This window comes from Triturus cristatus, chromosome 4_1 (assembly GCF_964204655.1).
Source record: "Triturus cristatus chromosome 4_1, aTriCri1.1, whole genome shotgun sequence".
NCBI classification, from domain to species: Eukaryota; Metazoa; Chordata; class Amphibia; order Caudata; family Salamandridae; genus Triturus; species Triturus cristatus.
Window position 1 is genome coordinate 264,434,989 of NC_140585.1, and position 27,764 is coordinate 264,462,752.

Below are 27,764 nucleotides of genomic sequence, written 5' to 3' on the forward strand. Positions count from 1 at the left end.
CTGTGAGAGGAGAAGAGGTGTTTGTCTGAGATCAATAAGCAAGGCTACATTAGCCACATGAGGCAGAGACAAAAACCCTCAGAAGGCCTATGGGTGCTCTTCTTAACAATGGGCTTAAAGTGCAGCACACAATGTTCTCGTAGCACAGTACGCACTTGAGTCACTGCTACACACTAGAGTGTCTTCTCAGGAATTCCTGCAAAACCAACAACTTTATTAGGCATTGTATTTCATTTTTCTTTTGCTTTAAAGTAATTCACATAATACTGTTAAAAAAATTGCAGAGAACAAATTCGACCCCTTCTCTCCCTGACGTCACCCAGGAAGTGGGGTGGGCTTATTCACTCTGTGTAATATGGGGGTCGGAGGCCCCTGTAGGAAACAAATTTGAGTTTTATAGAGAGAAATTTCACTTTCCACGTGGGACCTTCGAAGGTGTATATTTTCAGAGCGGATAAGCTGATGTTTGAATTTCTAAAATATATTTAAAGCTGATTTGAGTGATGAATCATGTGGTGTTGGAGAGGTTTGTTACTAATATTGTCACTTTGGTGCCAGTAGCATTTAAACTAGGGCTGTTATGTATTACTCATGTAAAGGCATTCCAAATTGGCAAAGCCAATTTTTTCATTACTGCTGGCAATCCTGCCTGATGTGTAATTTTACCTAAGGTGGCCACTAACGTAATCTTGTCTGATATTGTCACTATTACAACATTAATGATATTAGTAGCTGTGATTATTTTTATTGAGCATATGTAGCTCTTATAACAGAAAAAGTTGGAGATCTCTGTTCCATATGTAGGGATAGCTGATTATCTTGTTACCCGCTTGCAAAGCATTCAAAGCATGGCTGCATGTTTGATTTGCAACCTTCCCGCTAGGTCTGTCGCATCAGTCAGCCTGAATTCCCTTCATTGACTGCTTGTGCCCAAGATAGCTGTTTTTACAATACTCTGTCATGTGCATCAGGCAGTTTATTCTACTAGTCCTGGGGCCCTGAGAAACTGAATCTGCTTCTATAAGCCCTCTAGAGTTCTTTGATCATCAAAACCAGGCAATCATTCTTCAGAGATGTATCACTAGGGTTTGTACAGGGGGTGGTGTGTGTACCTTTGCCTACTTGGTGGCGCCCCATTGGTATGCTCTCCCCCTTAAACTGCGCCGAACCCCATATTTAGCAGCATATGAGAAATTATTACAAATCTAGTTGTTTGCTTTATAACTGTTCTTTTCTGGGGTGTTGTGCCTTCCTCTTGTTTAGCTCTTTTCTTGGATCAGATCTTGGTCCAGCACCAGGATATCTCCTTGGGGATGAATGCCGTTTTATAAATATTTTAAACTCAAATCTAATCAAATCAGTAACAGATGAGAACCCTCGAAGGTCCAGCACAGCTCCCTGTGGGAGGACAGGCGCCTTCTGCCTAAGAGATCCTTACAGTGCTTTGTTATAATGAGACATACCTCCCATCACAGAAACTGCTGTGCCACAGAGCTTCGTTCAGATGCCTAATTCCTGTGTGAGAAAGAATCAAGTGTCCCCTTACAAGGAGGCACTTCTGCAACACTGTCGTCCATGGAGGAGATCACGGTACCATTTTTGAGATGTCCACAATGTACATATGCATGAGAAGGCCATCCTGGCCAATGAGGAAATTCGACACCATCTCGCTCTAAGCAACATCCATCTCGTACTTGAGGAGTTACTGTGTAGAAGGAAGGAGATCCGTGTGGTTCCCACCACATTTCACTGTCTTAAGCAACCACTTCCCGTGCACAACAACAGCGACCTGCTTTAAAACGAGCTGGCTTGAGGATGATCTGTGACAAACTCACAAAAATCCATATGAAGGAATGCGCAGTGTTTGTTGAATAAAAGCGTAACAAGAACGGCATCTAGTTACCTTTCACAGGGTTGGGAACAGCTGTAGGTCTGGCAATGTGGTGGTGGCCAGTCACAGCCTGAAGCAAGAGCTCACATTTCATGTAGGATCAACAGCCTGAGCCTGCAGATGTCCGACCAGATGTTCTGGAGCAAAGACCCAAACAGGGAGTCACCATGCCCAGCTCAGGAACATTGCACCCACTCTGTCATTCTTTTGTTTACGCCTAGCATTCCAAGATCCTGCACGCTCACAGTAGGAAGATGGTACTTACTCACCACTAGTATCATTATTACTCTATCCTCTAGTATATACATGTCCTCAAACCCAGAACAAGCACACAGCAGTCACACATTCTATCTCTCGCCTCTAGTACACACACCATCTAGCCCAGCGCAAACACATAGCACTTACTCATTCTTGCTCCGTCATACACAGATCCTCTAGACCAGCAGCACACAGCACTCACTCATGATTTATCTGCCCTCTGGTATACACAGATCTAGTCCAGTACAAGCACACAGTACTCATTCATTCTTTCTCTGTCCTAGTTTACACATATCCTCTAGGCCATCAGCACACAACACTCACTCACTCACTCTTTCTCTGCCCTCTAGTATACACAGATCTAGCATAGCACAGACACATAGCACTCACTCATTCTATCTCAATCCTCTAGTATACACAGATCCTCTACTGCAGCACAATCACACAGCACTCTCTCATTATTTCTCGGCCCTCTAGTATGCACAGGTACTCCAGTATACACAGATCATTTATCCAAGCACAGACACATAGCAATCACTCATTTTATCTCAGTCCTCTAGTACACACAGAACCCCAATTCCAGCACAACCACACAGCACTCACTCATTCATTATTTCTATGTCCTCTAGTATACACATAATCTAGCGCAGCCAGACACATAGCACTCACGCGTTCACTCACCCATATTATACATTGCAGACTCACCCGCTTTTCTCTTTTGGCTGAAGACAGAACCTGCGATGTACTGAAGGAGAGATGGATAAGGCTGGTGTTAATAACACCCAAGTGATGAGCTGGAGTTATCCACAGTAGTGCCAACACCATAGGCCCTCAAGTAGTTTTTGCAAATGATAAGACCCTGATTCTAGGTTGTAAAACTGAGACCTGCACTCAATTAGGAGGGTGCTTCATTCTATGGATGACTGATGGTGGAACAGGAAGGGGTGTCCTGTTCAGCATGAGCAGAAGCCCAGTGGAGCTCTCAGTCGCGTCACACAGTGACAAGGCTCATGGGAAACTGTGGAAAAAGCTAGGTCACACAGCTGTAAGGAGAGTAACGTCAGCTAGGAGATGTCCAACAATGGATACGGCATCTTTCTGAGAGAATAAAAGGTCCAGCTTCTTTTAACACCTAAGACTGGCAGTTAAACCTTCTTCCAAGCACTACTGCTTTATACAGGTAGCCAAACAATGGTACAGCTTATGCCTTCTGCCAGATCGCACTGCGACCCTCCAACCCTTTACTGGGACCCAACAGAATGGGCCGCACACCACCGCTGACATGCTCACACTATCTTCCAAGTGGGCGGAAACTGCGAAGTGGTTGGAAGGTGAATGAGACATTTTACAGAACACTTGAACAAACAGCATGACCAATAAAGACAGCATAAAGCATATGCAGGCTCAAAGGGGCATGATGTCCTCATCAACTCATCACATATAATAAAGGAACGGAACTATGAATGCGGCTATGAACTATGCCCAGTTTCATGAACTTGTTATGGCACATTGTAACAGCTTAGTGCAGCTTGGAGGATGAATCAAAGGGCTGGGAAAGGAGGGACCAGGCAATGCGGTCAGAGCCTTGTGAATAGATCGAGCTTCGGCAAAGTGCTCATACCCAATGGCTGGGGGAGCAGTCATGCATAATGGGTACCTAAAGTAAAACAAGACTCCCAATATTTCCACGGGAAACCATCCTAAAGAAGCAATTATTACAGTCGGAGAACACAGACCAATCGCCATCAGAACAAGGGATCTCTAAATGAGTGTCAAAATATACCCCTACAGCAATATTAAAGCCAATCAGCTCCCACCATAGGCTTATTTCCTTGTGTATCCAGCAGAACAAGTCCTTCTGAAAGTGGCATCCAGTCCACCTTCTATCTCCCAGCGCCCCACTTCATACACTCTGAACCATCCCTGTCGCTGGCACATCACACACAGAGAACAATAAAGAGCAGAGCACTGACACATCCAAAGGTCGGGGTTCTCTTCCACAGCTGACAGGACTTTGAAGCCTTCGGTCTAATCTCACGCCTACACTCACTGCTTCCCGATCTCTGGAACGGCGTCACTCTATCGCGCAAAAGGCATGAAAGCAAGATAAGAAAAAGCAAAGCTGGCAAAACCAGCTCTACCAATGTACGACGGAAGCCGCATCAGGAACAATGCTCCTAGGTACTAGAGAATGATCAACCAATCCGCTGCGAGAGGTGGTCTGATATCAATACAAGGGGGGAAGTAAAATAAGTCTTTGAAGGCTCTAGTCCTTGATGCAAGGACTATGCCATGCACCAGTTATCGAGTAACTTTACCCACAATTCAACGCTCTTTTTTCACACACCGAAATCCACCCAACATTCACCAAGAGAAGGATAAAATAACATGAACGGGGTTACAGAAACAGGATGAGAAGAAGACAGAATTCTGCACGGCAGTGAAGAGATGGGGAGAGAAAGAGGAAAGACCTTGGAAAATATTTTTTAAAAAAGGGAAGAGAAATAATACCTTTTAAGTGCAGTATGAACCCCAAAAACTGTTTTGAACTAGTAGCATGCAAGCTGAAGGCAAATTAGGCACCAGCAGTGTTAGTTAAGCCATGCAGTTTGGCGAGTCTCGGTGAAAAAGACTGCTTTACAGGACACACTCGACCACTGATTCCAGATGCCAGAGTATGGGATAAAACGCCCAGGTATATACATGTATCCTCGCATTTAGCTCGAGTTAACCTATGCGCACAACTTGTAAAGCTTTCAAAAAGTTAAACAACAAAAAATTAAATAAATAAATGAATAATCTTACGAAACGTAAGAAACTGTTTTCTTCTAACCAGGTTATAGAGTGCTGATTATCAAAACGATATATAGTCTCCTTATGTGACTTTATGGTACCTTCAACCTGATCACAGAAGCAACGGCATTCCTTACTGCAGGCGGAATCTCACACAGGGGAAACGATATTGCTGAAGAACAAAGGAAAGTCGGGGACCAGTGTTTAAATAGGATGAAAAAGATGGTCGACTCTAAAACTATGGTGGATTGAGAAGCTTTTAAACGCGGCGTGGTCTATGTAACTAACACATGAAACTGCATCCCACAATTGACAAATTCATAATTGGGGCCACACTGAACAAAGCATACTACAAATCAGCAGGTTGTGTTATTTAACATTTTATATAGCAACATTTCGATGGCCATAAGTACTTAAAAACTTGACAAAGTGAATGAACACTAAGTGGCAATACTTTAGTTACTCAGTTTAAATAAAATAACACTTGAGGCCCTGAAACACCAATGGTAAGCAACAGTAGCCACCTGTCACTAGTATCTGTGTCACACAAGGGGTGTCTGGTAACAATGCGTTGCAGTACTTGCATGTTAACAGGCAGGAAGGGGTAGGGTTTTTTCTTCAGCAGGGAATGACAGAAATAGAGGGGCCCATAAGTATCCAGTTTTAATGTCCAATTTTTTACTTTTCCCGGGCCTGAACTGTCCCGACCCAATTAGAGCACTGGTTGGGGCACAGGGTTTGCTATATTCCTAGGAAACAAGTGTGGGCACCAGTGTCTGCCTCGTCTACTTCCACAGGTGTGAATAAATAACAGAAGAGCATTACAGGCGTGCCTGGTGGCGCCAGACAGGTTTAGGTAGTCCAACACTAGTCAAGGGGCCATGCAATGTGTTGTGCTAGTGGACAGAATGACCAACCAGGGCAATGTTGGATAGACTAATTCTAACATCACCAAAATCCAAAGGAAAAGCAGACAGAACCCCATTTGGCGGGGTAAACGAATAACAGCTAGTGATCCTAGACTGGACGCCAGACTAGATGATGGAGTTTAGGCAGTACACGTCACAGCTGTGTCGGATATGATGTGTTGGGAAGCGTAGTCTAAATCCCTCAAACTGGGATGGTGACAAAGATAAGGAGTAAGACATGGACTGGTAAACTCTTTGTTGGTCGTATGTATGTATGTTTGTATGTATATATCAGTATTTATGTTATGTGAACTTAGCTGTGAAGCAATGGAGCACAGTACATTACGGTGGGAGGCAATCTACAACATCAAATAAATCAAGGGAGGATTGTAAAAAACATTTTACACAGATTTAGGCACAGGGAGGTTAAGTGGTGCCCACGAACACACAATGAGGCTGGCACCGAGGCAAAGATTTCATACTTAAATGGGCGGCAGACATGATGCAGCGCTTGGCAGTGAAACCCTCTAGGGCGTGAGTCTGGTCTGGAAGGCAGACATGATGCAGCATGGAACAGTAAAACCCTTGGACTATGCAAGGGTTTCCACTGTTCCCGTTTCAGGCGAGGTCCAGAGGAGCTGACCCCACGGCGCCTTAAAACCCGAAGACGCCATTACTGACTGAAAAGGTCGACTCCTTGCCAGCCTGTGCAAGGAGCTTGCTCGCTTTCGCTAGATTGATTATACTTCAGCTTTGCCTACATTCAAGGCCTCTCTCACACCACAGCCTCGGCGCCATCTTTTTTTCCCAGCTGCGTTGAAGCGCTGGGGAGGAGGCCCACGACAGTTCCTGGTATTCTAGGAAGAGCGCTGGACGTGTTGTCACTCCTCCCAGCTGGTAACCCAGATTGCAGCAACCCAGACTGCTCGCCGTGGACACTTCATCCTTCAGGAATGCAGCAATAGGGCCAAGGAAACAGGCACGCATGCGCGGACGGGATGAGGGAGGGTGAGACAATTCTGCTAACAATAGACAGTAGAAATAAAATACTAAGAGTTCACTTGGAATGTGGAACACCCTCGCCATGCACCCCCGAGGGTCCTCTGCATCTGCTGAGTGGAGGAACTTTCAGCCCTTGTCTGATCCCCACAGGGTACCTCATGGTAGGTGAGGGTAGGGAACCCCTTTCAGTGCGGAGTAGATTTACTCCCTTTGGTTTATGTAATTATCTACCTTGTATTTTCAACCTTTGTAATTACGTATAACTGTATTAAGTATCTTAAATCACTGGTAACTTCCATGAAACCAAAGATTTCTTCTGTAAAGCGCTATAGCACCTTTGGATGATAATAAACACTTTATAAAATATAAATAAATAAATACAGCACTGCATGGGCTGAGCAGGGGTACGGGGCGCATCGCCTGGGTAGGGTGGTACGTTGCCCACCCCTAGTTACTCATGGGAGGTGTGATGGTACGCAAAGCTCCTAATTGCTAAGAGCGGAGGTACATGGCAGTCTTCCCTACTACTACAGGCCTCTGGGGGTACACAGGCCCCTCACCGCTGAGTAACACCTACAGGCCTCTGGGGGTACACAGGCCCCTCACCGCTAAGGTACTCAGGTTGTGGGCCACTTCCCCTCTATCACTGCCAGTACAATGTGTACTATGTAAGGGCGAGGGTAAGCGGCTGACCTTTGACCCCTGCGCTCTGCTCCGAGCAGCTAATAATGAGCTCCTTTCCGTCTTGCAGAGCATTTGACTGGGGAGGTCCCTTCCGTCGATGCTCGTGATAGATCCCCCATTTTTTTTTTTTAACACGTAGTTTATTGGTTGTTTTGTACAATCACATACAACTCCATACTCAATATTCATCAGCATACTCCCTGAGGAGTGATAGATCCCCCATGAGCTGAGCGAGGTTACTCACCACCCCGTACCCCGTGCCCCCTTCCCCGCTGATGAGCGAGCACGTCCGACTCGGACGTGTCGCGGTGGCTCATGGTCTAACTCACAGTAGAGCGCAGAGCACTCCATGGAAGTCGTAGGGCGCACGCGAGAGCTCCCCTGTCCCTACCGGATGAGTCGGATAAGTGACCGCCCGACTGATGTTTACAGAGCACCGTAAGGGCTGAATGAGGGTACGCCACTTTCTTACTACGGACTGTGGCTCACTTACTGCACATTACCACATGGGCTGAGTAGGGGTATGACACCCCTTCACGGTTGACTGAAGAGCCCCCCGCGAGAAGCGCGATGGCAGGTGGGTTACAGAGCTCCCAAAGGGCTGAGTGGAGTATGCACCTCCCTTCTTTGACACTGCTACTTAGAAAGACCTCCACGGGCAGAGTAATGGTACCCAACGTCATTCCCTGCTGATGCATTTACAGCACACCCCACGATCTGAGGAAGTGTCTATGGTCGCCTACACGTCGCTGCTGATTACAGAGCACCACATGGGCTGAGTGGAGGGCGTGGGTCCCTTGCTGCTGATTACAGAGCACCCCACTGCGTGAATGGTAGTCACTGTCGAATGCACTGCACTGCCAATAGCTGGCTGGGGATGTCGCTCATCTGGCACAGGTCACACTCCTACCCAGAAGGCGCTGCGCACCACAGGTCTCGGCTACACAGAAACTGTTAAGCACAGACCTCTTTCAAGGGAACCTTCTCGGTTGCACTGTAACAAAGAGGGGGCTGCAGTACAGAGTCAGTTTATGCAGACCCCTAATGGAAGGCATGCTTAAAATGAGAGTGGGGGGTTTAGAAGCATCATGCTTCTAACCACCCCTCTCATTTTAAGATATCTCCCTGGGAGAGCACCCTGAGAGACAGAAGTACCGTGCAATGAATCAAAGCCTTTGCCTACAGACTCCCCACTGACTTCCTGTAGGTCCAACTTCCGCCAGCTGCAAACTGCTAACGCCAAGGAGTCCCCTGGACTTGTTTGCATGTTACATTTGAGGACCCCAATGGGTGTAAACAGGAACAGCTGTGCTCACGGAGGTGGAGGGGGTTGGAGAAAGCATTACTGCAGAGTTGTCTTCCCTCCCTCAGAAAGGCCTGCTTGTTTATCTTCACTGTAAAACTGGGTCGCTGCCAGGTGACAGGCAAGCAACACCCCCACATGGCCCCGGTGGACAGGCCTTTCAGTCAACAGGCTTATACAGCTGTGTGCGCAGGAGGGAAGAAGAGGGCAGAGGTGCGCGTGGAAGGGGGCAAAAAAGGACTGAAAGCAGGGTAAAGAAACGAGGCCGAGAGATTAGTGAGGTGCAGGAGAAGAAGAGGCAATTGAATCGGAATGCTAGAATGCAGAGGAACAAGGGGAAAGCACTGCCCATTTTAGGGTTCTCCCAGGTCACAATTACGGACCACGACGGGCTGTCCCGTGACAAATGCCGCCTACCCTTAGCAGGCAGTGCCAGGGTAACAACTGCTGTCCACGGCAAGCTCTGTCACTGGAAATAAACAAACCCTCACATGGAACAACCGTTACGAAGTTTGGAATTATTTTAAATCTGGTAGGGAGTGATTATGGTGTCTGCTTCGTACATACTTGGGAGAGGGGCGGTCCCAACATAAATTGTGCAAACCGACACTGTACATCTGGAGCTCAAGGCAGCACTTTCAAACTATGCTTTTTCGGTGGGCCCCTCCCCGTCGGAAGGATGGTTAGCCTCTGCAGACAGCAGACACATCCCGCAGACTTCAAACCGCTTTGGTCTTAACAGAATTCAAGCTTACAAAGCGCCTAAGAATCCCTGTCTGTCATTAGGCCTCCCGACGGCTTAAATTACACCTCCCTCGACAAGAGGCGTCTACTTCAGTGGGCAAGCGCATCCTCATGGGGATCCCTCACCCACCCACAGGCCTCTCTCCCTCATGGATCGCCCTCTCCGTGCCTTGCCAAAACACCACCCTTTGAACCAACCCACAGAGCGCCCAACTCTTGTCTCTGAAAAGGTACTCACCAGCTCCCACAAAAATGACCTTCGTCTTCCCTACCCCGTTCAGAGAAAACCCATCGCTTCTCTGGTTTAGGGAACCCTCGGGGATTACCGCCGGATTCCTTTACCAAAGCTTCCCGTGCACTCACTCCCCGAGTTCCATCCCTTCCATGTCTGCTCACTCACTGTGCGTCCGTTATTTCCCTGTTCACTCACTCACCGAGTATCAATTCCTTCCCTGCGTACTCACTCACCGAGTATCAATTCCTTCCCTGCGTACTCACTCGCCGAGAGTCCATTTCTTCCCTCCTTACGGCACACTCTAGCCCCCTGTGGGATTACCCCCTCCTTCCTTTGAAGCGTGCTCCCACCCTTAATGTGAGGGACACACGTCCCAAAGCAGACTCTCTATCTGCACTCTCTGCCCCTTTCCCCTTCGACCACCCTACAACTCGTCCACAGCGCGCCTAGATCTCTTTCTGAGACTGAACGCTTTACTTCTCGGGCACTCCCTGCCCCTCTCAAACCCCCTCTCCGCTCCCCTTCTTCTCCTCTCATCCCTCCCCCATCCTCTTTCATCCCCGCCACGCAGTCTGGCTGTCGCCCCGTGTCCTAATTTGACATTACACAGCAATTCCGTGCTGATAATTTTGGCGTGTAGACCACAAACTACAACAATAACACTACCCTACGCACTCTTTAAGAAAACACGTTTATCTTTTCCTCCGTTCCACATACATACATAAAAAATACGACTTACCATCCACACTCTACATACAAAAGAATCTCATAAAAAGCGAGTTCTTCTCCATCTCTACCACCCCACCAATAAAACACACTGATTTGAAGACACAAACCACCAACATGGCAAACCACACCACCTGCTCACAAATCAGAGTCCAACGTACATACCAGTATAAAACAACACCCACAGGCCTGGTGCATAAACACACCAATACATTTTCCACACATTATGCAAGCAAAAGCTCCAATAAAGCCTTAAACCTACCTGCATAAAACCGTGAAGGAGGTCCTGGGCAAACTATGCGCACAATGCTGCTGAAATAGGGTCACCCTCACTAAGTGCATCCCAAAGTATGTGCACCTGCACCAAATCAGGTCTCGCACCGTTTAGTGTAGGGATACAAGACCCCAAATAGCAGTAAAGGGTGAGTGAGTGAGTGAGTGAGTGAGTGTGTGTGTGTGTGTGTGTGTGTGTGTGTGTGTGTGTGCACGAGGTATTATTGTCATGGAAATCTAGTCGAAATGTAGTGGGGTGCTGTCCAGGGCCCAAGGCAAAGACAGTCAATGTGTGACTGGTGGGGTAACTTGCTCTGTGAAAGTGGATTGGTGCTACATAATGATATAGTGTGCTTAAGAGAGGTGTGTCTTCAGCTAAATTGGAGATGGGTTGGGGCAGTCTTAAGGATCTGGGGATGTTGCTCGAGATCATAAGTGCATAGAGGAGGAAGACCGGTTGCTTTTTTTTCCCTCCTTCCAGACATTCTCTTCTCCAGTTTGATGGTGTCGTGGCTGGGCAAATGCCGAGAGCCACCAGACATGGCAAGATTGTCAGCCAGATAGGCGGAGGTGCCAATCATGATGGTTTTGTACATGGTGCAGATAGTTTTAAGAATCGCAGAGGGTGACAAGTGCAGCCAGCGAAGTTCCCTCCATGTGGAGTTCAAGTGGTCATATTTCTGAAGATGCTTGATTAGAGCTTAGGTTGCCTTTAAGGGTGGTCAATGCAAACTCAGGTTTTTCATGTGGGAGCCTTTATCTGCCACAATTTTGGACCAATTTTTCTGCCTGAAACAGGCACTGAGATTTTCACTCTCCACTCTAAACAATGCATAGGCTGGTGACCTCCAGGCTGATGCTGGTCACACTGCTTCTGAAACCATACGAGTTAGCTTTGAAGCTATTATGGTACTGGAAATATGATTTGAAGTAGCACTGTGACCCCTAACCCATAATCCCATTCCACCATCTAAACTGATTTCAACAGATGACCCTGGCACCCATGTATGCCCCTGACAGTGAAAAAAATGAATGATCAGTAGCTTTCAGTTACAGGGTCTTGGAAGTTTGGTAGCCATAGGTGATATAGATTGTCCCCCTGTGCAATCCCTATTCCGCAACATGTACCCCCTCTCTACTGAACTGTGAGAACAGTTTGGATGTCAGCTGGTCTTTACCGAGCTCTGTCTAGTACCCCAAACACCTGATTCCCAGATCCTCAGAGCAGAACACAGAGACTTTGGTCTGGATTCTTGGCAACCTAAATCATCATGGAGGACCAGAGTGTGGCCCTTTTTAGGTCGAGCCTAAGGGCAGCGCACATGCGCTGCTCACTCTGCGAAGCATGCTGTATTAGGGTATGTTCTTGAAGCATCTTACACTCTTCGCCCATATTTGCCATTGGCTTATGTCCTTCATATGCCCTTCATAAATGCTGGCTTCTGATTCGTAAGTAGGCTTGTTAGTCCCTCCTAGGAACTGCCTTGTTTCCGTTTGTTACTGCCCATAAGGACTGGACCTTTTACTTCGTTGTTACACAGTACATCTAATATATAGGTTGGAAGCACTAGTTTCATTAATTACTTTCTGCTACTGGAAGCACGACACGCGCTGCTTCGGCTGGTTTTTAATGATATTCCACATCACAGCGTGCCGCACGCTTTTAGTAATGTATGTGTTTTAATTACAGAGCAGTGCTTTACGGCTGCACGTATTCACAATGAAGCCGCACCAACCACAGAAAAGGGACAAACAAATTGGGCTATGCAAACCTGTTGTGGGAAGGCCTTGGAGGACTTCAGCCCTGCGCCGGTGTCCATTTCTAGCTCCGAGCATCGGAGCATAGCTCCCGCCTGATGTATTGCTCTGTTTATTTTTTCTTTTCTTTAGGTTGTGGGACTTGTAGTCCTGTTTTCTAATGCAACTGCAGGCGGGGCCCATGTTGGAGCGGGTCCTCGCATATGGACCTGGGAGGGACACTTGCCTGGAGAGTTGTTTTTGGAGGCAGCGAGGCATTTGGGCATTGGCTTAATATTGTAGCCAAAATATCTGGGACAAAAATATTGAAATTTAAGTGCATATATGCAAGTATAGATTTACTATTCTTAACTCCATATCTATATTGTCAATGTACGCAGATGTGGAGTTAACTATTGAACATCTATGCATACATACCAGTTAATATTTTTCTTTGATATTATGGGTACAGTATTAAGGTATAACAATATTCCCTGCTCAATATTCAGGACCCACACCTGTGATTATAGCATCCTATCTGGCACCTCTGTCCAACGATGAAAGCTGCAAATTTATGAAAACCTCACAGGATACGCAGCAAACATTTCTCCAAGAATTAACAATGGTCATAGTACCCCATTTTATGGGTTGTGTTGAACTCCATAAATATGTTTGGAGTTGCATCCCGACTTCAGGAGGCCCAAGAACTTTTTGTGTTTTTTATATTCCTACGTATTTTAATTGCTTTAGATTTTCATTCACGTCACTAAAAGACCTGTTCTTTTTCAAAGACACAGCTATGACTGGGCAATGCATTCAGATGTGTCTGTGTGTTTCATGCAGTGTTTCAAAGTCTCTACCGTGCCCTAGAGTAAGCCTTGACTGTTACCCTTCACTATTCCTGGAAAATCAACTCTAAAAAGACAAGTGAAAACTAAAGACTCGGAACACTCTTAAACCCAGACTGAGGGATGAACCCAACCACTTTAAGTTCAGGAAACACCTGAAAAACCGAACTCTTTAGACTGATGTTAAAATAAGATCAACATGAACCAAGAGTCGAGCTTAGGAGCATCAGACATGGTCACTCAAGCTGCTCAATTGACCACAAACTACCCCTGCCAACACACAAATGTACCCTCTTATCTCACAGTACTGTGATCTTACAGAAAAGGCTAAATTCAGTTATACAACACCTAGGCCCAGAGATGGCAGTGGCAAATGAGAGTGCTCATTATGAATGCAACCCAGTAAGCAGCGACTGCCCTAACCTGGAGAAAAAGCCTCACATGTATGCACACAAAACCCCCCAAACCGGGTGCTGCATACTGCATTCACATAAAATCCACCAAGTCCCACACCGTGGTTCTTATGTAAACAATTAACCAGACCAAAGTGACTCACACCAAACACTTTATATGCATACAGATATCCAAAACAGGATCCGACACCTTCTGTAGGGCCTTAAAACACAATGGACGCAACACCAGATGTGTGCTATAATCACAGACCCAAAAAATGGGTAACACACCACGTGCAAACAAAACCCTAAAACCAAGGCAATGCTAACAATGCAACTGACATAGTATGCACACAAATCACCAAAATGTGTTCCATCCTACACAACGAAACCCCCAGAAATAACCTTATGCTCACAAAATTACAAAAACAGCTAAATGTTGCCCCAGCACCTCACCTGCACAATTACAACTCTCTGGATGGCATGGATGACGACATATGTGTTAGACCAGACACCTTTGGCTTGGCATTCCCCCGGAAATGTTGCCTTCACTCCTCCTGTTTTGCTGAATTCGTATTTGTTGACTTAGAATTCTGATAACCAGTGCTAAAGTGCTTGTTCTCTCTCCTTCAAACATGGTAAAATTGGATTATGCCTAATTAAGTAACTACCTAGTAAATGGCACTACATGTACCAGGGCATGTAAATTAAATGGTTCTAGTGGGTCTACAGCACTCATTGTGCCACCAACTTAACTAACCTCTTAAAACAGATCTCAGGCATGCCACCGAAGGCTGTAGTGCAGTTTTAAGCTGCTATCTTGAACTGGCAAAAGAAACCTTTTACTAGGCCTAAACCTTCCTTTTTAGGTCTCACTGAGCCAGCGCATGCGCTGCACTGCGAGACATTTAGTATTGGGGTTTTCAAAGTGCTGCCACAGGCTTTTGGTGGCCCAGCGCTTGCGTTCACCCGCGCAGCCGCCATCTGCTTCTCTTCCGGCGCGATCACTTTCACTTTATCGTGCTGCTGCGCACGCGCATCACTAGCGTGTGTTTTTTTTTTTTTACATTACTACAAGCTTCCCGCGTCGCGCGGCCAATGCTTGTTTAGTAGATGTGTTAGCTAAACAGATTACTCATTGCTCCCTTTAATGACAGAACGTTATGTTGCCCTAGTTTTCGAAGTATGTTTGCTTCTTGCAAAGGCGATGACCATATACCACGGCGCACATGAAAGGTCTGCACTTTCACATGTAATTGGCATTTATGTCTTGCCTGTCGGAAAGTCAGAAGTTTACCCTGTAGGTTTGCGTCTTCAATTTAATTTAATTTTGGACTTTCACGGAATTATCTAAGAATTCCACGAATACTCCTTACAAACTCTAACTCTTTCGGATTCCCACTAGAAATGTTCTTGTTTAACTATTATGTCACAGCTTCATTTTTTTCTTCATTCTGAAATAAACCACAAAAGTGCAAATGTACTTTTAAACTATATACATGTTTACCATTTGCATTTTTTTTCCCTCTAAAGAAAATCTTTATGCGGTGTCCCCATGATTTGTAGCAGTAGTCTCTCTCCAGCCCCACACTTCGGTTTAGACTTAAGGTGGGCAAGCCCCTGAAAGCACGAGCCGGACCTTGGCTTAGCTGGAGGTCTTCTTGAAACCTTGAGCCCCAAACGAGCCGTCCTTGCACAAGAGGCTATTTGGCCCAGTGGCTGCATCGGTCTACCATGCAATTTGGGTAACCAGGTTGTAACCCCAGCCTCGGCTCAGCATTCTCTGGATCCCGAAAATTTTCCCTGTCATTGGGGAAAAGGTGAACACTGTTGGAAAGGCGTTCGCCGGAGGGGGGTTCGATACACGTCTTGCCCACCCCTTTGACCCACCTCTCCCAAGTAGGCCGAACCAGGCGCGCACACCCTGAGCTTACACTACGAACAGAGTGACACCACACGTATTCTTTGTAGGACGATAGGTTCTTTTATCGAAGGTTTCAAGGGATCTTTATGATCCAAGGTGTAAGTAGTACATCAGCGGCACAAGAGACTACAAATCGGTGGTAGGGGAATGGGGGTAGCGGGACAGTCTTTAAATGTAGTGTCTCTGCAAAGTACCCTGCGGATAGCTCACAATCCTCGAGCTGGAGGGTGTTGTTTCTCTGGGCGATCTCTTGCCAATTCGTCCTCGAGGGGAGAGCCGCGAGTCACTCAGCAGGCACAGGTAGTCGGAGTTCGGGAGCCGCGATCTCATCAGCAGGGCTCAGGTGGTTCGAGGGTCGGGGGCCGCGAGTCACTCAGCAGGCACAGGTGGTTCGGAGTTCGGGAGCCGCGATCTCGTCAGCAGGGCTCAGATGGTTCAATGGCTGGGGGCCGCGAGTCACTCAGCAGGCCCAGGTGGTTCGGTATTCGGGAGCCACGACAGCGTCAGCAGGCTTCGATGGTTCCAGGTCTTCTCTGCCATTCGTTCCTCCGGCACCCCTTATTATACTCCCCCTGCCCTTTGAAGTCCGGAGTCCTCGCAGAGAGGGGCCTTTGGTGACTGAGGGGGCTCGGCGGTATTTCCTGCCGCTCGTTTCTTTGGTCTTTTCAGGTGGGTCTGGGAGGGACCCCAGACGCTCGGCAGGCGAGGCGCCTGCTCCCCAGGGGCCTGGTGGCCGATCGAGTCCTCCCGGGGGAAGGCGATCCGAGGTGTGACTGGGCTGGCGCCTCTTGGTCTGGCTCGGGAGTTCCCGCTCCCTCGGTCGGACATGCGTGGTAGGGTGTCGAGTCTGTCGGGGGCTCTGGCCGGCCCTCGGGTCTGTGTGGCTGGGGCGGCCGGAGTCGGAGATGCCGTGTCTTGGGGGTGGTTGCAGGTTGGCTGGATGATCGGGAGGGCATACGCCGTGAGGCCGGTCTCACAAACACAAGGTTGTAACATAGTCTGTGCCTGTTTCCATAGGTAAGGTTCTTGCTATGCAAAACTGCCAAAAATAAAACGTAAATTTAGTCCATCACCAACGCCAAAAAAAGGGATAAAGCATTAACCTTTGATGTCAGAAAGTGGTACCCATCTTTCGGCGGAATTGAAAGCTGTAAAACTGTAAAATCTGAGAATATTCCCTGCTTTCTTGATTTAATAAATTGTGATCCTAGGCAAAAAAAATTTTTTGGAGCCCCCTTTTTCTTCATTATCACATAAGCGCCTTAATATATGTGGGTCTTAACATGATGTAATGTTGCTCCAAGGATAACTAGGTCACACACAGCGAACACATAACTGGCTTGCCTCTTAATTCACTCATAGCATTGTCATCAGGGAGGGTCGTTTCTCAGTGTACGTTTAAAAAGTCTCACTTTTAATAAATACTACTTGAGGGCCACTGGAATTATGCAGCAAGGGGGGACCAAATTATGCTGCAGGATTCATGAAATTATGCGACAAGTACATGCAAATTATGCTGCAAAGTACGGCATATTTGGTGATAGTATAAGTTAATTATCTTGTCTATTTTTCACGTTAACACTGTCTGAACCAAGGTTTCACTGTATTAGTTCTATAACCAAATACAGCAACATGCAACTGAAAAGTGAAAAGTCAACCTTTGCCAAGTGCTTTCCGCTGCACAGCAACCCGCGTCACTGCTATTTTAGTAACTTTTGGTCCCTTTGAGCTAGAAACAAAATGTTTTTTTTTTAACTCTGCAAATTATGCAGCAGATGATGGATTATGTTGCAAACGCCGCAAATCCTTAGTTATGCACAACAACAAAAAAAGCTCCTGCAGAATCACATATTTCTAGTGGCCTTGCATAAAATCTTGTGTACTGAGGTGAAACTCTTCTGCTTTTTAAATGCACTTGTTTGAATTTTGAAGGCACCATATCATATACTAATATGTTTGTTGCATGATTTACTTACTAAATATTTTTAAGGATCGGCTTGTGCACAAGTTCTTAGAGCCATATTTGCTCTAGGCTCTGCTCTTCTTGTTCATTTGTTGGCTCGCCCGCCTCTAGTATAGACTTACTCCTACTCCTCTGACAGTAGCCAGGGTAGGAATGTACATACTAGAAGTTGTTGAAGATCATCAACTTGAAAGTTTATGGTCGTTCACAAAATTTGGCTTGAAGCTCTTCCTGGAAACTCCTGGAGCCTCCTCAAGAAAAGATCTACTCGCACAGGAAATTACCCTTTAAAAACTGGAGAAATCGGATTGACCACATTTAGGAATGCAAATTTATGTTTGTGAGCCGCTGCTGTGAATTTGCACACGCACACTTACAATGCCTTTTTTGTTTTTGTGCACTGAGGAGCCTCATAGAAGCACAAATACCTTTCTTAATCGGAGTCAGAATTTTGTTTGTCTTTTAATTGATAAACATTGTTGTGTCTCGAGCTTTAACCTCCACAAGTTCATATTTTGTTGGTTCATGGACAAAACCTGGCGAGCAGGAGGCTTGACAATTAAATCCCACAGCCTTACCCTTTCGCCTCCTCCATAAAATGCCTCTACAACACAGTTTGGATATCCTTTCCCTACCTATTCATAAAACCTGCATGAACTTAATGCTGGTTCATCGACCATTTGTTTGATTTCCTAAAAATGGTTTTAAACCATCTAAATGATGTCAGTTGGTACTCGTGTAACAATAATATCTTGATATAGCCATTTCTACCACATGTCTGTTTCTGAGCCCCATGATTAACAGGCATTGCTACCCAACATAGTGGTGCTCTAGCTTAACAATCTTAGAAGAATTGGAAGACTTACTCAGTCTTGCTTGGGTCCGTAGATCGAAGCCGCAGACATGCAACTGAGAGTCAGCCTCTCAGCTCAAGTGTTACCTGTGTTCATTCGAGTGTATTTATCACCCAATGAGTTGTTTATTTTCCTAAACATCAATTGGATCTTATTCAAGCCCATAACCTGCTGTAGCATTTGTATGCTGATGTAATGCAAATAATACCGAAAGTTAAAATGCAAAGAACCCAAGATCATTCTGTTTTGGATGAAAGATTAACTTGTCAAAGACTTTGCTGGGATCACCCCACAAGATCTCTAGCCTGCTGATGAATCCAGTCCATACATTTAAAATCCGAATTGTATTTATAATTGTTGCTGAACAAACCTTTTCATACATTGCTAAATTGTCATATTTGTTTTTAATCCCTCCAAGCGAATAAATGATTCACCATATACTACCCACAGTGTGACATCTCCTTTGATCAGTTGTTGACTATCAGTTAGCAATACTATATAAATATATTTAATAAAGAAACTTGCTGTGAAGCTCCACCTCTCCCAGATAGCTGCAACATGCCCCACAGCTGTCTTGCTTCATGCACAGCATCTGTTGGAGACCCTAGTCATTCACCACTGACTGTACATCAAGGCTAGACTTAAATTGAAACGCTTATCCTTAATACATATACGCCTTTCCAAGTCGTCTCATGATTATCCTATTAAGAGCTGTAAAGTCCAGTTGTGTTGCTGTATAATCCAGAGCAATCATGACTGGGTTTTATCCATAATGGCCATTTGGAGACACTGCCTCCCAAATGCAGAAACATCTTGTCACTTGTCCACACCCGGAACTCTCTTTTTAGGTCTCGCCTACGCAGGGGGCATGCGCTGCATAGGAGGACCTTTAGCCGTAGCTCGGGTCATTTTCAACAACACACTCGTGCTTGTGGAGGCATCCAACTTGCAGGAGGGCGCAGGAGCGTGCCACAAGCATGAGTGCAGTGCTTAAAAATGACCAGACTGCCCTCCCAAGCGCGTGCGCGCCCCCCACACGTCCCGGCCACTCACTCGCTCCGCCCTCTCCTTTTTGCTCGCGCGTCTAGTTTACACATAAATCCCCCACTTCATTTGGAAGTCCCACAACCGTCTTTGCATCCTCCGCGTAATTCAAACAGGTTCACTAGACAAACGCCCCCCCAATCGACCTGAGATCCTCTCAACCTGCCCCCCGCCCCTCTGGTGGCTGTCAAGGATTTCCAACCTGAGTGCTCCTCCTACATCTTCTCAGCCAAGGCCAATAAACCAAAGTACAGCACGTTCATTCTGAGGACTCCTAAGTAAATAATGCCTTGTTCTCATTGCAGTGTCGATGTAGGTCGCTTTCCATGGCTCTGCTTCCTGTTTGTGCACTTTTTCTGCCCAGCTGACCACTCAAAACAAAACATTGCTCTTCCGTGGTTGAGCGGCGCCACATAACAGCCTGCAGCCGCCCATGACTGCTGCCCGCCCAGGCAGGCAGAACACAAGCCTGGGCCCACCTGACAGACCCAACTGCCTGTACAGGGGTCAGACATGCTGCAAACAACTGGGGCACCATGGAAGAGGGTCATGCAGGGGCACAGCTGGAACGCAGAATGCCTACCAGTAAAGCAAAGTCAGGCCACAACATCCAGGCGTCACCTGGGACTGGGCGTCAAGATCACATGGTGGCCTTTTATGAAAACAGCACTTCTAATGATATGGAATCCAGTCAAAGGAAACACAGTAGTAATAATGTAAAAACATACATATAGGACTTACTGTACTCACCAATAGATACATACAACTAAATATGCCCATAGCATGCATTGCTGGTCTCAGAATGAATTCTGGGCGCATACATCTTCGGAGAAGCGCTTGCATTTTCTGTATACGGCATCACCGAAGTGTCGCTCTGCTACATGAGTCTTCGAGCTCACATCCAAAGCACTGCACAGTTTTTAATAACATTTTCATATCAAGGGAGGCCCATTGTCTTATTTACCAAATGATAGGGCTCCCTCGTCAATTTCCCATTGTCACCTATTACCGTATATCCTAACCTTTTTAAGTGATACAACATTTCATCAAACTGCATGATTATCCAGAGTTTATACGGCATATCAGTTGTGATGACGTTGCATGGGAACGTACTGTAGTCACGCCATTGCTGCTAGTTAAATCAGTCCAATTCTTGAGTATTTTCAGTAGCTGCGACTGCCCCTCATTAAGGGGGTCGTTCAGGGTAAAGAACAAAACCACGTTTCTCGTCGCCCACTCTGCATCTTAATATTCCCCAAGAAGAGGCATTCGAAAATGCTTGCTTCTTTGATGTGTCAGCAGGGGATTTGACTTCTATGGTGACTTCATTCACCGGCAGCCCCTTTAAGGGTTTTATGGTAAAGTATTTCAAAGGAATCCAAGTAGAAAAGTAATGCGGTTTATTCTTGAGCAGCAAAAAGTCACACAAGGGAAGAGGTGACACAAGCTGCCAGGAGCAGGAATGCACACAGAGGCAAACTCTAGAACAAACTGACATTCCACATGTCAAACAAACGCAAACAGAAAACCACCAAGCACTGGAAAACATATACAAACCCATGCAACAGGTTTCCACAAAATAAAGCTGTTTCTGCATTTTGTGCCGCAGATTCCTGGCCATTTGCTGGAGAGCATTTCCATGTGTCTGAATTGCAATACATTACAATTCCGCTCAGCATGCGCCTCTATTATATAAAGGTGACAGGAGCACGTGGTCGGACTTTAAAGAAGATTCTGGACACACAGGTGTTGGTCCCCTCGGTTCAAGTATTTTCCTACCAGCACGAGCAGACGGACAGCCTTCCTTACACAAGTATTATAACCTTCTTTACTGCCTGCAGACGATTCAGTTGGTTTAATGATGTGCTTAGAACACAATTCTTGCAGGATTATTATACGTTTTTCCTTGTGATCTAAGCGGACTTTACAGATTCTGTGAGGTATGTGTGTGGCATTGGTTTTCATTAGAATCCGGTGTTTAAAACCCTCAATTTATGGAAAATCATTTTTCAAAAGCAAAACATACTCATGATTAGTACCCTTATATTTACTGACTAAACTATTGGTACCATATTTGGATCTAAATGGATACCTAATGCCGAAATGGGAACCCCTTTTTTGGCCACATACATTTTCTCTTCCGTTACTCTGCCTAAAAATTCAAAATTTGCCTGTAAATATCCCAATACGTCAATCTTATCACCAGTATATCATATAGGCCATACAAAATGAGGAAACAACGCTTTTTCTCCCCATGGTTTTTTAGGTCTTGCCTACGCAGCGCGCATGTGCTGCGTAGGAGGGCCTTTAGCCGCCGCTCTGCTCATTTTCAAGCACACACTCGTGCTTGTGGCGGCATCCACCTTGCAGGAGCGAGCAGGGGCGCGCCACAAGCACGAGTGCAGTGCTTGAAAATTAGCAGACTGCGCATGCACGCGCCACTCCCGGGCTTGTAATTTCTTTCCCTCTGTTTACACCTTATTTCCTGTCTTCAATTGATTCCTTGTTTATTCACTTCTTTCTCTTAATCTTTTTCTATTCTTTCCATTGGTCTCTTCTCCTTTCCTTTCTTCTTTCCAGTGTTCATATATTCTTCTGTCGCTTCATCCTTGTTACAGCAGGTCTTAAGTATCCTTTGCTTCCTGTTGAACAGTCCATCGGTTGAAAACGCCAGCTTTGAGAAAAATTGCTGCTAACCCCTTGCCCTGGTCGAATGTCCTAGATTTGGCTGTGGAGGAAATTGCTGCTTTACTTAACCTTTTTAACTTAATGAATGTTTTAAATGTTTGCAAACCACTAATATGGTCTTGCTGCTTTTTACTCTGTTGTTTGACTCCATTACAAATTCATTTTCATGTTCTTAAATTTAGGTTGGCACTTACTTATTTTGCATATTAGCTGCTCTGCCACGTTGCCAAACATTTGCGCTCTCACTTGCTGTGCTATTTTTAACTCACTGTGTTTTTAAAATAAAAAATGTAATGGTTTATAATTAACAACATTAAAAAAAGATGATTATTTATCAGATTGCTCCAGGGTGTGGCCGCAGATTCACCACGAGTGGATGGAAGGGCAGTCCTGATCCTCCTTTATGTGAGCGACGCTGTCCTAGTGTAAAAAATGGCCAATGGTCTGCATAGTTTAATTGACTGCCTTCTGAATTTATAGAGGCAAGGGAACCTAAAATGAACGTAAAGAAAACACATACATTGATCTTTGGAGCTCCCACATTAAAGGCATAAATATCACGAGGAGCACATCATTCTCCTATCAGGGCATTCTTTTTACTACTAATTGTTTCTGAATTAAGCACATTGATAACAATATGTTAAAGAGGATGTGTGTCTGCAGGGGCATCTTTAGGTTTGCCTCCAAATTAGGATGTAAACCATTCGGGAAATGATTTCAATAATTAGAGCTGAATGTTCTTCTGTAGCCTCTTTTGGTAGTGGGCTTTGCGGCCATGCCAAACACAATATTTTCCAAGCTCAAGAGAACATTTTTCTGTGGTGACTTCTCGCTGTTCCTCAGTCTGCAGTGGCGGACATAGTATATAGGGAATTGGGGTTGCCACACTTGGATAATCTATAATCGATTAAACCTAAACAGTTGTGGCACTCATTTTGGTGCACAGGGGGGACTGGGTTCAATAAATTAATCATATTAGATTGTTTAAAATTAGATAAGGCACGGAGAAGTTCGTGGCTTTTGTGTATCTCTGTAGAGCTGACACAGCTCAGTAAATAGGCCAGACTGTATTACGCATTTCAGCAACAGGGAATTGAAGCTTATACAACTTAACAAAAAGAATGATGACAGACGTGTTATTGGCTCCCACAGGTCCTCTGTGACTGCATATCACTCAGTGACACCCAATGAGGGGCCAAAGCAGTACCTATCAATTACACACAACATCCAACATGCTTTGTCCTGGCTAAGTCTGGGCACAGCACATGTACTGATGGCATTCCCAACAAGCATTGGCATAGCCAATAGGTCTCACATTTGGGACCTTATAAGTGTTTAACCATGCAACAGTTAATGTTGTTGCACCAATGATATTGTGCTGCATAACTAAATACTTATAAGGTCTCAAAGGCGAGAACTATTGGCTATGCCAATGCTTGTTAATTCTTATAAGTCACCCGTAAGGTAGCCCTAAAGGCTCATAGTGCTTGTGTATTCAAGGTTTACATTTCCTACCAGTGAAAAACTTCTAATGTCATTTTTCACTGTTGTAAGACCTATCTCTCCCATCGGCTAACATTGGGTTACTTTTTTATACTTAATAAGTGATGACTTTGGATCACGAGCAGGTAGAAATATACTGTTCACACTCAAATGAATTGTAATTTAAAATTTTCTTTAATGGTGAAGTCGGATTTTAAGTCACAATTGTGAAAATGACACTTTTAGAAAGTTGCCATTTTCTTGTCCCAACCAGCGTTGCCTTCTGCCAGTGTCCTGGGTCACATGACTGTGTTGGGGTTTGTATATTTCTTCCAGACAAGGACACAAAGGGGACTTAGGTGTGGACAAGTTGGGCTATCCTGGCAGGATGATTGGGAGGAGCTATATCCTGCCCCCATTACAATTCAAAGGGCGTTGCCTCCTGCACGCACGAAGGAAGCCGACATCAATCATGCCTGTCTTTTGTCACCCTAGACAGGTTGGCGCCTTGACAGGGGAAGGGGGATGCACTTTCCAGAACCAGATGTGGGATATCCCCTGCCCCCCACACAGAAAGGATGAGTCCAAGTATACATATTGGACCTCCAGTGGAAATTTCTAGAACACTCCTGGACCTGTGGAAGCTAGAAAAGAAGGACTGCCTTGCTGCCAGAGGCCTTCTCTGCTGGTTGACAGACTGCCTTGCTGTCTGAGAAGGAAGACTAAACCTGCTTGCTTTGATCCCAGGCTATCCAGAGTGACTTCTAGGGTCAGTTGACTTGCCACCTGTCCGAGTTACAGGGAATCAACAAGCTTCAGAGGCAACTACCCAGATGACCTGCTGCACCGGACCAGCCTGGGCCTGTCTGAGCACTGCTGCTTGCTGCCTGATCCCCAAGAGGTTCGCCCAGGTCCTGGACCATTGGCTGGCATCACAGTGTACATCTCCCTGCCTAATTCTGGGTTCTGTCAAAAACGATGCAACTCGCTGCAGCAGCTTCCATTGCAGACCCCGATCAGAAACAACGCAGCATGATGTAAAATCGACACAGGGCCTCGCATTGCAGCCCTCACAGCTCTGGATCAGAACTGATGCAGAGCAATGCAACTCAAAGCAGGACTTTGAATTGCAGCAGAACTCCTGATCAGAACCTACGCCAAGCAATGTAAAGCACTGCATCACGGACATAAAGTACAACTTTCAGCAGGACTAACCTGGTCCTTGTATCCACTGCCAACTCTGCCAAGGCCAGTCAAAGGGCATGGATAGCCGTGATTGTTATACCCACTACTGACACGGACGAAGCTGTACATCTTCACCTGCCCCAGCATCAAGTTAAATGGCATCAACCAAAAAAGGTAAACGCAATCGTAGCACTTTGCATTCACGTGAAAATATGTCCAATACTTATGGTCACCCAAAAAAGGCATTCTCCGCTTGAAGAATATCGGATGGCATCATGCAACCAGAGACACAAAGCAAAATCCCTGGTTCTAAAGCATTGATTTGTAGAACAGGGTCAACAAAGGAGAACAATGACTACGAATATCACAATACATTAGGCTGTTGAAAGAAAAACTAGAGCATAAGAATTGCTTCCATGGTGACACAGTGTAACAGGCAATCCTACCCTACACGGAAACTACTTTCTACGGGAACAAGAATAATAATAAATCCGTATTTGTAAAGCGCGAACCTATCACCCCCTAAGGTTTCAAGGCACTGGGGACCCTTGGGGAGATTAAGTGAGCTATTGTCCAGAGTCACATGGTGCTGAGCCGCCGCTAGCGCCGGGGTCCGAACAGTGAGAGCCCGGCGCTCAGGAGTCTCGGAGTCAGCCGATCTGGTGCCTGCGCCACACCTCTACTCCAACACGATTTTAAATCCTTTTTATCGGGCACAAAAGAAGTTGTCCAAAAACTCATATGCCAAAACTGGATGTGGCAAGAACCATTTGTAACTGGTGGTATGGAGCGTCCGTCAGATGTTCCTCAGTTCAGAAGGCTGCACAGCATCACTGGACGAGTGGAGTTTTGCAGGACTGCATGGTGAATAACCAAGTCAGGGCATGTGTACTTGTCTGTTTCTTATAAGGAGACATCCAGGATTAAGTGAGTGCTCGTATGAAGAGACACCCTGACCCATTCATACAATAAAATAAGCTGCAGAGCAGACATGGAGAATGACTCACGGCACAAGAGATAAGAGCGAAAACAGAAAGCTCAGCAGCGAAGATTACCAGGGAGCAGGACCCCAGGGCCCTCCTGGCTGCATCCTTCGCAAGGAAATCGGGATTTCACACAGATGGTTAGGGCATGATGCGACATGCTTTTTGTTTGGAATCGTAATAATGCTGCAAGCTCAAGGGACCCATCACCCGACCACCCCCCTGCACCCTCCCTCCCCTAGACGGACAGCAAAAAGCATGAAAAAATATAGGAAAGCCGCGTTCCTTTATATTTTAGCGTAATGGCCGGCACGGTTCTCATAGGAGTATTACATTTATCTTGTTATGCTGAAGTAATCTGCAGAAAGCTACCCGTGTATTTAGTAACAGATCTGATGTCCGTTTCAAAAGCAGTGCAGGGACCAAAAGTGGGGGCTTGCACAGCGACGGCCGCCCACTCAAAAGGCAGGGCCCGTGCGAGCAGAGAAAGCCAGATGCCCAAGCTAGGGCCACTGCAATCGGCCCACTGACAGTGCTCATAAATAAACAAAGCTGAGAGCTACGCACATAAATACAGTAACCATAGCAAGGATGCACTGGTTGTCCACCATGCTCTTTATGGTACTAAACCAGGATCCAGACAATGCACGCCACTGCCCACAGCACAAGCAATGACTATGCAAGCCAACAACCACCCACAGAGGAATGCTAAAGCACGAGCTAAGAGCCTCCAACACCTATACTAGTCACCCCCATAATGCACAGAGGAGAACCCACAACCACTCAGGGGACTGAGATCCCACAGTCTCTGCATAGAAGGGCTCTGTGATAGTAGTAGATGCCTGGGTCTGCAGAAGACAAATGGCCTTGAGCCGCAGTGAGATCAACATGAACTGTGACTGTGGTCTAACGTCCATGGCGATAGCAGCACAACAGTAATCCTTTCACATTCCATTATAACCTGCTTATAAAGGTATGTGTCCATTCGAGTCTTACAATGAGGACAGGTCTGGAGTTGTTCTGAAGTTTCTGTATGGGATGTCACAAGTGTTTAATCAATCTAAGGATATTATTTGGTGACTGAAGTCAATGGTTGGGCATTATAGCACCAATACTTCAAGTACAGTTATCGTTTCGCTGTACCTTAAAGATAAGAGTAGTGGAATGACCAACCTTACATTAAAACTATCCCCAGTACCTCTTCAGCTGCTACATCATTGTGTAACACTGTATAGCAAAAACGCAAATGATGACTTAATGTAACAACACACACCAATGTCACTTGCTCGGGAGATGGTACATTCCACAAAAAAGCCTTCCTCTACCTCCACCACAGAAATCAATGATTCCCTCAAAACCACTCTAGGAAATCCTGTTATAAACCATGGTGGCAGAGGACAGTCGATGATCAGGACAACCATACATTCTACCAGCATCCCCCATCTGAAACACTCAACACCTCCAATGCAGATATGCCTAAAGACTTAGAACCGAGAATGCCAGCTGATCCAAACCAGGAATGGCAAATCACTTACATCTAAAGAATTCTAGACTCAAACCCAAGATACCTCAACTACCTACATTCAGATGTGCCCAATGACCCATGACCATGGGCGCCCAATGACCCAAACATCAAGTGGAAGGAGCACCAACAACTTACAACATGGAAACCACACAACGCACACATAATGGACCCCTGGCAACAGAAATAATGCTGGTCCAGAAAAACTCAATGACTTCAGACAAAGGGATTCAGGCCTACATCAGGCAAGCAGTCCCTAGCTGAGAGAGCAAATATCTAGGAGAGACCCTGTGATCCAAGGACCCTCTGTGACCCTGACTCCAGA

General features: G+C 45.9%; 1 protein-coding gene across 3 annotated transcripts in view; it reads right to left on the bottom strand.

The window, feature by feature from the left end:
- The window catches only part of CREB3L2 (cAMP responsive element binding protein 3 like 2), a 288,341-nt gene that overhangs the window by 259,608 nt on the left and 969 nt on the right, over positions 1–27,764 (bottom strand). The gene's annotated exons all lie outside the window — the stretch shown is intronic.